We start from the raw sequence: 13,969 nt of genomic DNA, 5'->3' as shown, positions 1-13,969 counted from the left end.
AACCAACTTGTCTGCCAAGAAGACTTCAGATGCAGTGACAGAATAATTGGAGAAGACAAGACTGGGGAGAAGACAGTAGCTGGGGTCCCTTTGGAAAGGGGTATCCCTGAACCAGCAGCAAGGGGAGAGGGGGGAACTGAGTCTAAAAGGACTATCTAGAGAGCTGCTGGAGATAGAGGAGTGAATATACTAGGCCATAGATTTGATAGTGGGGAGAGAGGGTGTTGCAGTTTGGATAAGTGTTCCTCAAAGGCCCATCTGTTACTGACTTGGTCTTGAACCCCTGGTGCTGTTGGGAAGGGGTACAACCTTTCGGAGGTGCGGCCTAGCTTCCTAGGAGGAAGTTAGGTCATTGGGAGCAGGGCCTAAAAAAGGGTATTGGGATCTTGGACTAAGGAACTCTTTTATGCTTCTTAGCACTATGAGGTGAACAGCTTTGCTCTACCGCATACCCCTGCTGTGACATTCAGCTAACTACAGGCCACAAATCAATGGAGACAATCTACCAGCCATGGAGTGACACCTCCAAAAACATGAACTAAAATAGATCTTTCCAGCTGGGTGCTAGTGGCTCACACCTGTAATCCTAGCTACTCAGGAGGCTAAGAACTGAGGTTCACAGTTCAAAGCCAACCTGGGCAAGGAAAATCTGTGAGACTCAACTCCAATTAAGCACTAGAAAACCAAAAGTGGCACTGTGGCTCAAGTGGTAGAGTGCTCGCCTTGAGCTGAAGAGCTCAGGGACAGTGCCCAGGCCCAGAAGTCAAGCCCCACAACCGACAAAAAAACAATCTTTTCTCTCAAGCTGATTATCTAAGGTATTTTTATCTCAGTAATGGAAAAGTAACTTGACACAAGTGGGGGGAAAGGGGGGAAATAGGAGATGATTCCCAGAGGGATATATTTGTAAAGATATAGACACCTGAAAGAACATTACCATGTTTGAACAATTATCCCAGAAAGTAGGCTGTGTGATGGGGATTGAGTTGGAAAGACATGTCTCAGGGGGTCATAGTAGTGTCACCTTATCTGTGATTCTGCCTTTTGAACTTTCAATTACCCCATATCAGCTGTAGTATGAAAATATTAAATGGAAATTTCCACAAGTCCTAGGTTGTCAGTTGGGCGCCACTTTAAACAGTGTGATGGAATCCCACCCCATGCCACTCTGTCCAAGCCCATGACTTGAACCCTCCTCTGTCTAGTGCTTCCCCACTGTATATGTTACCTACCCTTAGTCAACGAGTAACAAGAGGGACCAAAATAAAATAAAATGAGAACACAGTACTATCTGAGGTTTCAGAGAATTCACTAGGAGTCTCACAGGTATCTCCCACAGAGAAGGGACTCCTGAACTAACAAACATATCTGGTCAATTGGATTGTTGTTTCCAAAAATTCATTTCCTGCAAATAAGCAAAGTAGCTGTCTCTTCCTAGTTGACTCTGAACTTAGTCATATGACTGGTAGTGACAATGGAAAGTAGGAAAAAGTGACAATATGCCAGTACAGAGTGAAAGATTTTAAATATATCAGGCCATCACTTGGTGCTCTAGCTTTTACCTTGCTGATATACATGTTGATATATATTTAATATGTGCATATATGAGATACACACATATACATATATATACAAATATACATATATATATACATAAACACACACACCACACACACACACATACACACACACACATATATTTCAGAAACACAGCCCTTAACCTGGATCCCATAATAAGAAGACACTTGGGGCAAAACTTCTGCCTAGCTTCGCCTAGGTAGAGCCACAAAACCATGAGTCACATGATATTAGCTTTGTAGGTAATACATTATGTGAACAATACATAAGTAGCTTAAAAGCCAAACATGTATTTTTTGCTGTGCAGCAAGACCACAGCAGAAGCTAACTGAAGCTGCACTCATGAGATGAGAAGTTGAGATTGTGAAGACCCACACGTGCCATGATAAGGAGATGAGAGCAATGGGGAGAATCAACAAAGAATGGTTTCACTGATGAGTCTTTTCACCTTCTTTCACTCATATCCAATCTCATCTCCAGTCTATCTCTTCAGATGTCTTGAGCTGGCATCTAACTCAATCCTCAGGTATCAGACTCCTGAGTAGTTAGGATTATAAGCATGAGTTACAGGCACCTAAACTAAGTCAACTTTTTTAAAATATTTTTTTTAGGGGGGTACCAGTCTTAGGGCTTGAAGTCAAGGCCTGGGTGCTGTCTCTGAGGTAGGTGTGTGTGTGTGTGTGTGTGTGAGTTTTCCCTAAAGCTCTACCACATAAGCCACAGCTTCACTATGTGTGTGTGTGTGTGTGTGTGTGTGTGTGTGTGTGTGTGTGTGCTGTCTCTGAGGTAGGTGTGTGTGTGTGTGTTTTCCCTAAAGCTCTACCACATAAGCCGCAGCTTCACTCTGTGTGTGTGTGTGTGTGTGTGTGTGTGTGTGTGTGTGTGTGTGTGTGTGTGTGTGTGTGTGTGTGTGTGTGTGTGTGTGTGTGTGTGTGTGTGTGTGTGTGTGTGTGTGTGTGTGTGTGTGTGTGTGTGTGTGTGTGTGTGTGTGTGTTCCCTAAAGCTCTACCACACAAGCCACATATTCACTTCCAAGTTTTTAGTGGTTTATTAGAATCTCTAAAACTTTCCTGCCTGGTCTAGCTTCAAACCATGATCCTTGATCCCAGCCTCCTGAAGCTAGAATTACAAACTTGAGCCACTAGTGCCCAGCTTTAAGTCAATTTCTTTCTTTCTTTTTTTTTTTTTTTTGGGGGGGGGGAGTCCAGTCGTGGGGCCTGAACTCTGGGCCTGGGCGCTGTCCCTCAGCTCTTCAGCTCAAGGCTAGTGCTCTACCACTTGAGCCACAGCACCACTTTCGCTTTTTTTCTTTTTGCTAATGTGGTGCTAGGGAATTGAACCCGGGGCCTCATGCATGCAAGGCAAGCATCTACCACTGAGCCACCTTCCCAGCCCCATAAGTCAATTTCTTAAAAGCCAGCTATGCTCATTGTCTCCACTGCTTTCCTTCTCACCCCTCAGCAATCTTGCAGGCTTGTCCTCATCGCCACCAAAACTACTTGCAGTGCATTTCCAGTGATCTAATCTCCCAATGCAACTTCCAAGTTGGTGCCAAGTTGCACTTGGTTCCTTCCCTCCTAAATCATGGTCCACTGTGGCTGCACACTGCCATCTTATTTCATAGTCTGTCCCTGTTCATGTTGTCGTCCCCATAAACCAAAAGAAAATCATTAAAAACATAAGGTCAAAGCCACAATAAGCTACCACACACGTCACTAAAATTACTAAAATTAATCAACAGCATCTCTTGTCTAGCATATGGACAGCCCTAATACATTGCTATAGGCCTACATGATGGTATATACTGAATGACCCAGTAATTTCACTCCTGGCTCAAGGCAAATGGTCAAAAAGAACAAGACTGTTCACATAATAGCCTTGAACTGGTAACAATCAAAATGTTTATTAACAGAAGAGATAAACTGTGCCATAGCCATGCAATGGAATACAACTCAGCAATAACAAGGAACAATTCATATGCACACACAATACACATAATTCTCTAAGCATCATGTTAACATAATCCCAATACTTGAGAGGCTAAGACAAATTCAGAGCCTACCTGGGCTACATAATGAGACTTGACTCAAACCACCACTCCAAAATAATAATAATTTCATTCAGTGAAATAAGCTAGGCATGTAAGAATACGTACATACCATAGGACTTCATGTACCTGAAGTTCAACAACAGGGAAAATTAATCAGTGGGTGATAAAATGAGAAATTCATTAACTGGATGGATAGAAGGAAAACTAATTAGATATAAGAAATTTTAGGCTGACGCAAACATTTACTGTCTATTTTGTTAGTGGTGGTGGTGGTGGTCATGGGGCTTCAACTGTGCGCCTGGGCACTGTCCCTCAGCCCTTTAGCTCAAGGCCAGTGCTCTACCACTTGAGCCACAGCGCCACTTCTGGTTTTCTGGTGGCTAATTGGAGATAAGAGTCTCACAGACTGGCTGGCTTTGAACTGCAATCCTCAGATCTCAGCCTCCTGAGTAGCTAGAATGACAGGTGTGAGCCACTGGCACCCAGCTTACTGTCTCATTTTTTATGGTAGTTACACTGGAATAAATATTTGTCAGATCTCATTGAGCCAAGTACTTAAGAGTTGTGGATTTTAGTGTATATAGACTATACTTTAAAAATCAAAAGGGCCAGTATGTTGGCTCACATCTATAATCCTAGCTACTTGGGAGGCAGAGATAGGAAGATCAAAATCCAAGGCCAAACTATAAGACTGTATGTAAAAACAAAAACAAAAAAGGTAGAGTCCTAGCCTAGCAAGCTCAAGCTCAAGCCCTATTAATGTCTAAAATAAAATTAGAAAAAATAAATTGTCAGTATCTATAAAATAAACTGCAAAGCAAACAGAAATCACTGGACAGAAAGTACATTCATTTCAAACAAAATAATGCTTATAGTACAAATGCACACGTACAGCCTCCCAACTTAATACGTCCTCCGTTCAACCAATCCCTTTCAGTCTTGCTGCACCTGATGACATCTATCCATTAGCCATTTTCTAACCTTGAGGAGAGATGCTGACTGGAAAGAACACAAACCTCAGAGCCAGTCAGAAATGCATACAAGTCCTGTCTGCAGTGTACACGCTGAGTGCCCAAGAGTGAGTTATGTAGTCTCTGTGAAACTTCATTTCCTCATCAATAAGACAGGTCAGTGACATCTCTTCTTACCCTGCTAGGCTGGGGAACATGCAAAATCAACCTACACTTAAAAGTCCCACCATGGGGCTGAGAAGGTGGCTCAGTGGTGCAGTGCTTGCCTTGCATGCATGAGGCCCTGGGTTCCATTCCGTAGCACCACATAAGCAGAAAAAGCCGGAAGTGGCGCTGTGGCTCAAGTAGCAGCCTGCTACCCTTGAGCTGAAGAGCTCAGGGACCCGGCCCAGGCCCAGAGTTCAATCCCCATGACTACCACCAACAACAATAACAATAGCCAAGGGCCAGGGGCTCCGGCCTATAATCCGAGTTACTCTGGAGGCTGAGATAGATCATGGTCCAAAGTCAGCCCAAAGCAGCTAAGGTCAGATTCTCATGTAATAAGCCACCTAAAAGCTAGAAGTAGAGAGGTATGGCTCAAGAGTACCTGACTAGGTAGGCTGATGGTAAAACCTGGAAATGGCTGCTCAGGGCCACCATGGCCAGGAAAAGGCCTGGAACAGTGGCCATGGGGTTCGGCCACCGGAGGACCTGAGTCTAATCACCTAGCATACTTCTTGACCTCAGTCACTCTAGGGAAAATGACCAGATTAGAATAGATAAGAGGAAAGTCCAAAACATCCTCTGTGCTTTCCCCAAGCAGAAAGGCAGAAGTGACTCCGTCTACAACAAGTACCAGAGCCCTGCCTTCTAAGTATTCCTGGCAATAGGGCCCTTTAGCAAGGCCTCCAGGACCTGGAATCTTCTAGGGATTCTTTCAGCCCTGCCTCACTCAGTGATTGAGCACCTGTTACTGGTAAGAGAGATAACTTGGGCCTGTATCCTGCCTCCATCTGGACAGGAGGCAAAGCGCTCCCAGAAATAACTAAAGAAAGTAGAAAGTGCTCTATGGTAGCCAAGCAGGGACAGTAACTACGCCCCTACCCCTTAAGGCCCTTGACCCTCCTAGTATTTGCTTACTCAGAGCCTGGGGGCAAGGGACTCTCCAGCACTAGCCTTTATCACTCAGTCCAGGAACCTGACAAGACAGCCGAGAGGTGTCTCTCCTTCCAACTGGGAGAGGCCAGCCCGGTGCTCCAGCTTGCATCAGAGCCTCTGGAAGTAAACCTATTTATTCCCAGGTAAATAAAAGAGACAACCAGGCCTGCTGGGGATCCAGGAGCACAGAAGACGGAGCAACGCCACACACACACACACACACACACACACACACACACACACACACACACACACACACACACACACACACACACACACACACACACACACACACACACACACACACACACACACACACACACACACACACACACACACACACAAAACAACAAAAAACCAACTCTCACACACAAAAACCAGCCTCTTGGGGAGGTGGGTATAGGTTCCTTTTTTGGAGGGGGGATGGGGGAGGAGAGCATTGAAACCCCTCGGGGCCTGTATTCCTCCCCACATCCTTCCGATCAGCCCTCCCCCAGCGCCCACTCCACCCTCAGGAGGGAAGAGGGGGGAATCTTGAGACCCTCGGCTCCCTCACCCCACCCCCTGCCATTTTTTAACCCCTTTTTTATTGTTTCCTGGGTGTGTTTTTGGTGTTTGGGGGTTTTTTTCCCCATGAGTTTGGGCGACCATTCCATTCCGCTTGGCTTGGTTTTCTGCCATTTTCAAAGGCGCAGTGAATGGCCGTCCCCTTTGGACTACGAGGTGGTTTGCCAAACTGCCGGGACCCGGTGCGTCCTGCACTTCCCCCCTGCAGCCAGCACGGTGGCTACCGAAGTTCTAGTGTCTGAACCCCCCTGTTGGCTTTGGTCCTCAGCTTTGGTGAGCTCTCGCGGATCTGTCTGCGTCTCTCGGTCTCTCCTCCCCACCCCACCCCACCCCCTCCACCCCCAGCTCCCCTTTTCCCAGAAGCCCTCTCCCCTCCCACCTCGTCCGGGACCGGAGCCGCGGCGCACGGTGGCAGACCGCTCCAGCCTCCCCGGGCACGGCAGCGCCGACTCCGAGCGCTCCACCCGCCCGCCCCGCCCCGGCCCGGCAGGAGTCTCCGGGCGGGGGAAATGGGTCCGGCCGGGGTGACCTGGGCCCGCAGATCCCGCAGTCTGGATGGCTCGACCGGAGGCAGTGACCAGCCCAGGATGGGGGATGGAGGCCGAGTCGGAGCTGGACCTCCAGGAAATGGCCAGAACAAAAGCAGGGACCATGAAGACAGGGCAGACCCAGGGCGGGGGCGGTGACCCGCCCTGCTCTCCACGCTACCCACTCGCGGGACATGGGGGTGCCCTGCACCCCGCATCCCAGCCCCCTCACGCGTGGCCCACGACCAGGACTCCTTCCCTGCCCCCCCCCCGCCCCCAGCACCCACCTGATCCGCAGGACCCAGGCTCCAGGGCCGGCGCGGTCAGCGGCTCCGGGGACCCAGGGCAGTCAACGAGCTGTCTCCGCGGGAGCCAGGCCGGGCGTGGCGGGCGGGATGCGCTCCTCCCTCCCGCCCGGGGACCGGGGCGGGGGCCCGGGCTGCAGCCGGGGCGGAGGGTCGGGACCGCCTCCTCCAGGCAGCGCGCGGCGGGGCCGCGGCGGGCGAGCGGGCGAGCAGCGTGCGCGCTGGACGGCAGGCTGCGAGCTCTCCAGCCCGCCGCCGAGCGGGGCTGTCCCCGCCCCGGACACAGACGGCAGCTAGGGGAGGCCGGCCCCGCGGGTGCGTGAGCGAGCTCGGTGCATGTGCGTCTGGCCGGTGCGCAGGGATGCTGTTTGTTTCATTTTCACTCAAGCAGAAAAAAACCTGAAACAAGCAAAAAAAAAATACGCTCCCTGGGGCGCGCCCCAGGGGCCTCCTGCCCGCTGTGGTCTGCACACGGCCATAGTGAGAGGGAGGGGACGGGCATCAGTCACCCTGGACTACAATCCAGGTACCCGGGAGCCCTGGCGCACAGCCAGATGCGGGGGGGGGGGGGTGCCAGAGACTTTGCCCACCATTTCTTTCCCCCGGAAAGGAATCGCCGCAGGCTGGAAAACCACTGCTGTGACTCTTGTTGGGGTGATGAGGTGGAAGTCCCCCCCCAAAAAATCCTGGTTACCAGGCCCCTAGCAAAGGACCTGCAGGTGCTGGTTCACAGAATTCGTGGTCTTGGAACTCACTGTGGCTGAGATCAGGTGCCCCAGAACCCCTGAGGTCCTGTTCTGGGATTGTTTATGAGAGAACCAAATTGAGTTGTGTTTCGGAGGTTTGTGTTTCTGTGCCCTGGGTGAAAGTGATTCACTTCTAGGCCCCTCAGGCTCTACTCATTTATTTGATTTGTCCTCCCCCCCCCACACACACACACACCTGCTTTGGGCTCAGGTAGATCTGTTTTTACCAAAAAAAAAAAAAAAAAAAGTCCTTTGCCAAGGCTCATGCTAGTGGTGCACCCCTACAATCCTAGCTACTCAGGAGGCTGACATCTGACAGTTGCAGTTCCAAGCCAGCTGGCCAAGGACTCTTTTTTTTTCTCCAGTCAACCAGCAAAAACTGGAGCTGTGGCTCAAGTGGTGGAGCGATAATCTTGAGCGAAAAAGGGACAGCACACCTAGGCTCTGCGTTCAAGCTGCAGTACCAGCATCATTTGGCATTGAATGTCATTTCCATGGACTGAGAAATTCGCTTCTGAAATAGAGGAATGCATTGGAATGGAATACACTGGGGTTGGATGGACATCATGAATGCAGCCAACAGCTCAGGCATGATGTGTAATGTTCATTGTCTCCTACTAATGAGGAAGGAACAGAGGACTGGGTGAATACTTGAAGGGCATACAGAGCCTACAAGCAGGTAAAGTCTCCCGTGGAAGTTAGGAGAATGGCGTTTCCTGGTGGGTGGTAGAGTGAGGTATTGGGAGAAGCCAATCAGTGAGGTGTTGGGAGAGGCCATGAGCTCAATGCAGCCGGCACAATGGGCCCTTTACTAGATGATAAATTGTGCCATTATTGTCTTCTAGGAACACACTTGTCATAGTTCATTGGCAGTGAGCTCCACAGTAAATACACAGTGAATGAGGAGGCTGCAGGGATTATTTCCTGCTTTCCATTATTGTACTGGAGAGTACATTGTTCAGCCCATTAAGTTGAATTATAAATTTTTTTTTTAAAGAAAACAATGGGGCTGGGAATGTGGCCCAGTGGTAGAGTGCTTGCCTATCGGTAGAGTGCTTGCCTAGCATGCATGAAGCCCAGGTTTCAATTCTTCAGTACCACATACACAGCTCAAGTGTACAGTGCTAAGTGTAGCTCAAGTGGTAGAGCACTAACCTTGAGCTAAAGAGCTCAGGAACAAAAAAAAAAAAAAAAAAGAACAAAAAAAAAAAAAAAAGAGCTCAGGAACAGCTCCCAGGCCGAGTTCAAGCTCTAGGACCGACCAAAAAAAAAAAAAAAAATAGAAACAATGATAGTGAATATGATGGCCTATAGTGATTAAGATCAAAAGATGACAGAAATACTATGCTGTTACTCTGTCACACCCAGGTTAATCAGTTAATCTAATACTGATTTCAATTTTTAAATTTGTTTAGAACCTCTCTCTCTCTCTCTCTCTCTCTCTCTCTCTCTGTATGTGTATGTCTGTGCTAGGTCTTGAACTCAGGACCTCCCACTCTTCCTTAGCTTTTTCACTCAAGGCTGATGCTCTACCACTTGAGCCATGCCTCTACTTCCAGCTTGTTACTGGTTAGATGAAAGTAAGAGTCTTTCAGATCTATCTGGCTGGCTGGCTTTGAATCATGGTCCTCACATCTCAGCCTCCTGAGAATCTAGGATTACAGGTGTGAGCCACTACTAATGCCTGCCTGATTCTGTCTCTTTTGCTTGAAAATTTAGCGTTAGTTTTATGGTTGGTTCAAAGAACCATGGACACGAGAATTCCATGCATAAGTTTTAGACTTACACCTACTTTAGTGTTACTCACCACTGTAGGTTAGATTTTTTTTTTTGATTCCCCATATAGTTCTCAAAGTCAGACTATCAATTCTACTGAATGAATGTCTCAGTTGAAAAATAACCTTGAAGATTATATATCAGGTTATATACCAAACTATATATATATATATATATATATATATATATCAGGAGTTCTAGATGCGAGGCCTTAAATGAGTCATTCTGGTCTTCTGAGACACCTTTTCCCTCTATGCAAACTGGAGGAAAAAGAACTAGCTCAAGGGAGAAGTGAAATAAAAATGAATTCACATTAAGGAAAGGCCCAAGCATCGCAGGCAGGAGATGAGAGGAAGGTAGACCAGGCAAACATTGAGGTATTTCTGACCATTGGATAGCCATCACTCCAAGTACTTCACAAAGGAGGTAACCACACAGGCCTTTTCCCTGGGAAGAGGGAAAGGCATGCTGAGGTCAGCTTTTTTCATTTGCCATTTCTTAGGTATATCCAAATGCCTGAGGAAAAAGACCTTCTTATATTGCCATCATTCTTTCAGCACGTTAATAGTGAAGCCCTACAGCTGTGGAAGCTGAAGAGACCTGAAGAACAAGCTAGATAGTGTCAGTAAAGGCTGTTGCTGTCAGGAATTGCTCCCGGTCTAGGGATCTGACAGCACAGCCAGAAGGAGAGTTGGGGGACAATAGCCCTAGCCAATTGCTAAGTTTGGGGGTATTCTAGAAAATTCAAATGTAAGGAAGATAACCATTTTGCTCAAAGCAACCATAAATTCAAAACTAATCCCAGTGGAGTTGGGGGGGGGGGACGGGATTTAATGAGCTGCTAAATATTCATAAGGAAGAGCAAATGTCCAAATGTACCCAATATAGTTTTGACAATGCAGTTTTGACAGGGGCATTTGCTCAACCAGTTATCAAGCAAGACGTGCCACAAAGCTGTCGAGGAGAGTAAGTTTCAAGACCTCTAGTGGATGCTGGAAACAGAGTCTCCAAATTACCATGGTTCAACATTCAGTCTTTTGACTTTACATTGGTGTGAAAACATGTCTGCACAACCATTCTGATGTTCACCTGTGTTCACAAGTTACATACCATATTCAACAGTATGCTAAAAATATTTTCAGCCAGGCACTGAAGATAGAAGTTCAAAGTCAACATGGACAGAAAAGTACAATTGGTCTGTCGCTTCTGACTGTTACCTCCAATTACCCAGCCACCAAAAGCCAGACATGGAGGTGTGATTCAAGTGGTTGAATGGTCACCTTGGGCAAAAGAGCTTCAGTAAGAGCCTGGGGCCTTGAGTTCAAACCTTGGTACTGGCCCCAAATTAGATTAAAAATACTTTGTGTTGCAGGATTTTGCCCACCTATTGGCTAATGTAAGTGTAGTAAATGCATTTAAGTTAGGTTAGGCTACATCATGATGTTCAACAGGTATGATGTACAAAAACATTTCACCTTAGAATATTAACCACTGAAGATGAGGCATAGTCTGATCATAAGACAATAGCCCTCTGTATATGGTTTTAACTATACATATAGACCCACGCTATGATGAAATTCAATTTATAAATTAGGCAGTAAGAGATTAGTAACAATAAGAGATCAATAACAACTGATAATACAACAGTTATAACAACGTGTTGTGATAAAATTATTAAAAGCCAATTGTGGCTATACATATCTGTAATCTCAGCTCTCAGAAAGTAGAGGCAAAAGAATCACAAGTTAAGACCTGTCTTTAACACACACACACACACACACACACACACACACACAAGCACAGGCCTCAAGCTCATAACCCCAAAATGCCCAAAACAAATCAACAAACAAATGAAACATGCTGCTGGGCATAGTGGTGCACACCTATAATCCTAGCATTTGAGAGGCAGAGGTATGACTGCAAGTTCAGGAGCAGCTAACGATACATAGCACATTCCAGGGCAAGCCTGGGCTACCTAATAAGACAATGACACACACACACACACACACACACACACACACACACACACACACACACACACACACACACACACACACACACACAACTTGTGACTTATTTAGTTTTTCCATGTAATATATTTAGTCTGAGGTTGACCAGGGATAATTAAAACCTCAGGAAATGAAACCAGGGATAAGCAGGGACTATTGTACAGCACTGGTGTCAGGAGGGATTATTAGACCAAGGGATCAGATTAACGAGCCTAGAAAGAACCACACACATGTGGTGACTCAGGGTGAGACAGAGGTGGGGGGAAGATCAGATCATTCAGAAAGCATTCTTGGCATCAAAAACAATCAGAAACAGATGTGCAGACAAAAACTGGTACAGGAATGTGCATGGTGTCACTCTTCACAATGGCTCAAAAAGGGAATCAACCCAGCTGTCTATCACCTGAGGAACAGATCAACAAAATGTGACCCAGCTCTCACTAGAATATTACTCAGCATTGAGACGAATGGCGCACACCTTAGGTGAACTTTGACAGCATTCCGCTAAGTGAATGGTTAGGCAAATTCTTAGAGCTACAAGGCAGATAAATGGTTGCCAGGGGCTAAGGTTGGGAAGGGAGAGAGACTGCTTAATGGGCACAGTGTCCGTTTTGAGAGGGTGGACAATGATCTGGAACTAGATAGTGGTGACCCTACACCACATTGAGATTGTATAAATGTCATTCAACTGCACCCTTTAGAATGACTTAACCATTTGGTGGAGGGAGGGGAGAGAGGGTTGGAGGTATGGCTCAGTGGTAGAATATTTGCCTATATATATACAAGGCTCTGAGTTCAACCCCCAGCATGGCTAATAAAAAAAGAAAGCATTCAAGTTATAAATGATTTCAGTGGAGCTACCGAAGCCTACTTAGCCTCAGCCTATGTTTAGAAAAAAATTAAACCATGTGCTGGATGTGATAGTGAATACCTGTAATCCCAGCACTTGAGAGGTTGATCAGGAGAAATGTTCAAGGCCAGCCTGGCTACAAACTGACCTCAAGGTCAGCCTGGACTATGTAACAAAACTTTGTGGGGGGGGGGGTTTCTTTTGGTTGTTTTTTTTTTAATTTAAATAAAATGATTGTTCTTTTACATGTAATTTGTGTTATGATGTATAGTACAACTTTTTAAAATTGTTACTGGGCAATTAGCTATCTACACAAAAAATATAAAACAAGACCAGCTCCAATCCCCAGGCATATACTCCATGCAACAAGCAGGTAAAAGATTTAAACAAAAAGAGCTTTGAACATTTTAAAAGAATGCCAAGATATCAGTGATTTAGGCTTATAATCCTAGCTACTCAAGAACCTGAAATCTAGGGGATTGAGGTCCAAAGCTAGTCCAGGAAGGAAGTCTGTACAATTCCATGTCCAATTAACCATCCAAAAGCAAGGCTGAAGGCATGACTCGGCTTGTAGAATCCCAGCCAAAAAAGCCAAGTAAGATCAAGGCCCTGAGTTCAATCACAATAATGCCCCCTCACCCCCACCAAAAGAAGTTTTAGAAGCTATTGCTTTTGTACCTCCGAATAGTTCAGAGTCTACTTAAATGCAAGCAAAGTCCCACCACTCAGTGGCCACCTCTTACCAGGCACACACTATGCCCCTATGACATAAACACGAAAGTGCTGAATAGAGAGACAGCATTTGAACAAGCACAAAGCACACAGTGAGATTTTTATACACTTACCTCATCTAGATGGTGAGCTGCTTGAAGGCAGGTTTGCTTCTGGTTTTTTTCTATGAACCCCATTGACTTGGTAGCCATCTTGTCCATTTCCTGTATGTCCACTTTGAAGGACCTGCCTCTCCCCTTAAGTGGACCCTGAGATGGGGCCCAAGCTGGTAGGATTCCATTTTGAGCTTTGCCTTTGTTTTTCGTTCCCAGAATGAAAAAAATGCATCTAGTCCACCTCCCCTTAACAACCTAACCCACCCTTGATGGCTCAGTTAAAGATTGACCCAGAAAACAGATAGGTGGTAATCTGGCTCAAAGTGGTGACACCTCGTGCTTCTGGTAAGCTCCGCCTTTTGTCCACCAAAAAGTAAACCCAGCCTTACACCTCCAAATTTATGTGCCATTTTAAACCAAGGTGATAGGCTGGTTTAAACAGCCATTGCAGACAAACTGTAACCTCATTGGCCACCTGCATGTGGTCTGGTATGACTGTACAATCCTTTGTGTGTGTTACGATCCCATTGGCCACCTGCGCATGGATTTTTGCCTTTAAAAACCAAAGTATGTGGGCTGCTAGGGGTTGCGGTACCAGCTCCCAAGCCTGTGCTGCGGCCCTG

At 46.5% G+C, this 13,969-nt stretch overlaps 1 protein-coding gene across 3 annotated transcripts in view; it reads right to left on the bottom strand.

Annotated features, from left to right (window-relative positions):
* The window catches only part of LOC138803178 (N-acetyllactosaminide alpha-1,3-galactosyltransferase), a 73,860-nt gene that overhangs the window by 54,953 nt on the left and 4,938 nt on the right, over nt 1–13,969 (bottom strand). The window contains exon 1 of one of the 3 annotated variants that reach the window (XM_069987018.1): nt 7,121–7,512. The exons of the other annotated variants lie outside the window; for them this stretch is intronic. The gene's annotated coding sequence lies outside the window, so the exon portion shown is untranslated. Of the gene's footprint in view, nt 1–7,120; nt 7,513–13,969 lie in introns of those variants that run through there. 3 annotated transcript variants of the gene reach the window in all.

The sequence above is a fragment of the Dipodomys merriami genome, unplaced genomic scaffold (genome assembly GCF_024711535.1).
Source record: "Dipodomys merriami isolate MVZ:Mamm:240054 unplaced genomic scaffold, mDipMer1.0.p SCAF_336, whole genome shotgun sequence".
Lineage (NCBI taxonomy): Eukaryota > Metazoa > Chordata > Mammalia > Rodentia > Heteromyidae > Dipodomys > Dipodomys merriami.
This window is presented reverse-complemented; position numbering and strand designations above follow the sequence as displayed.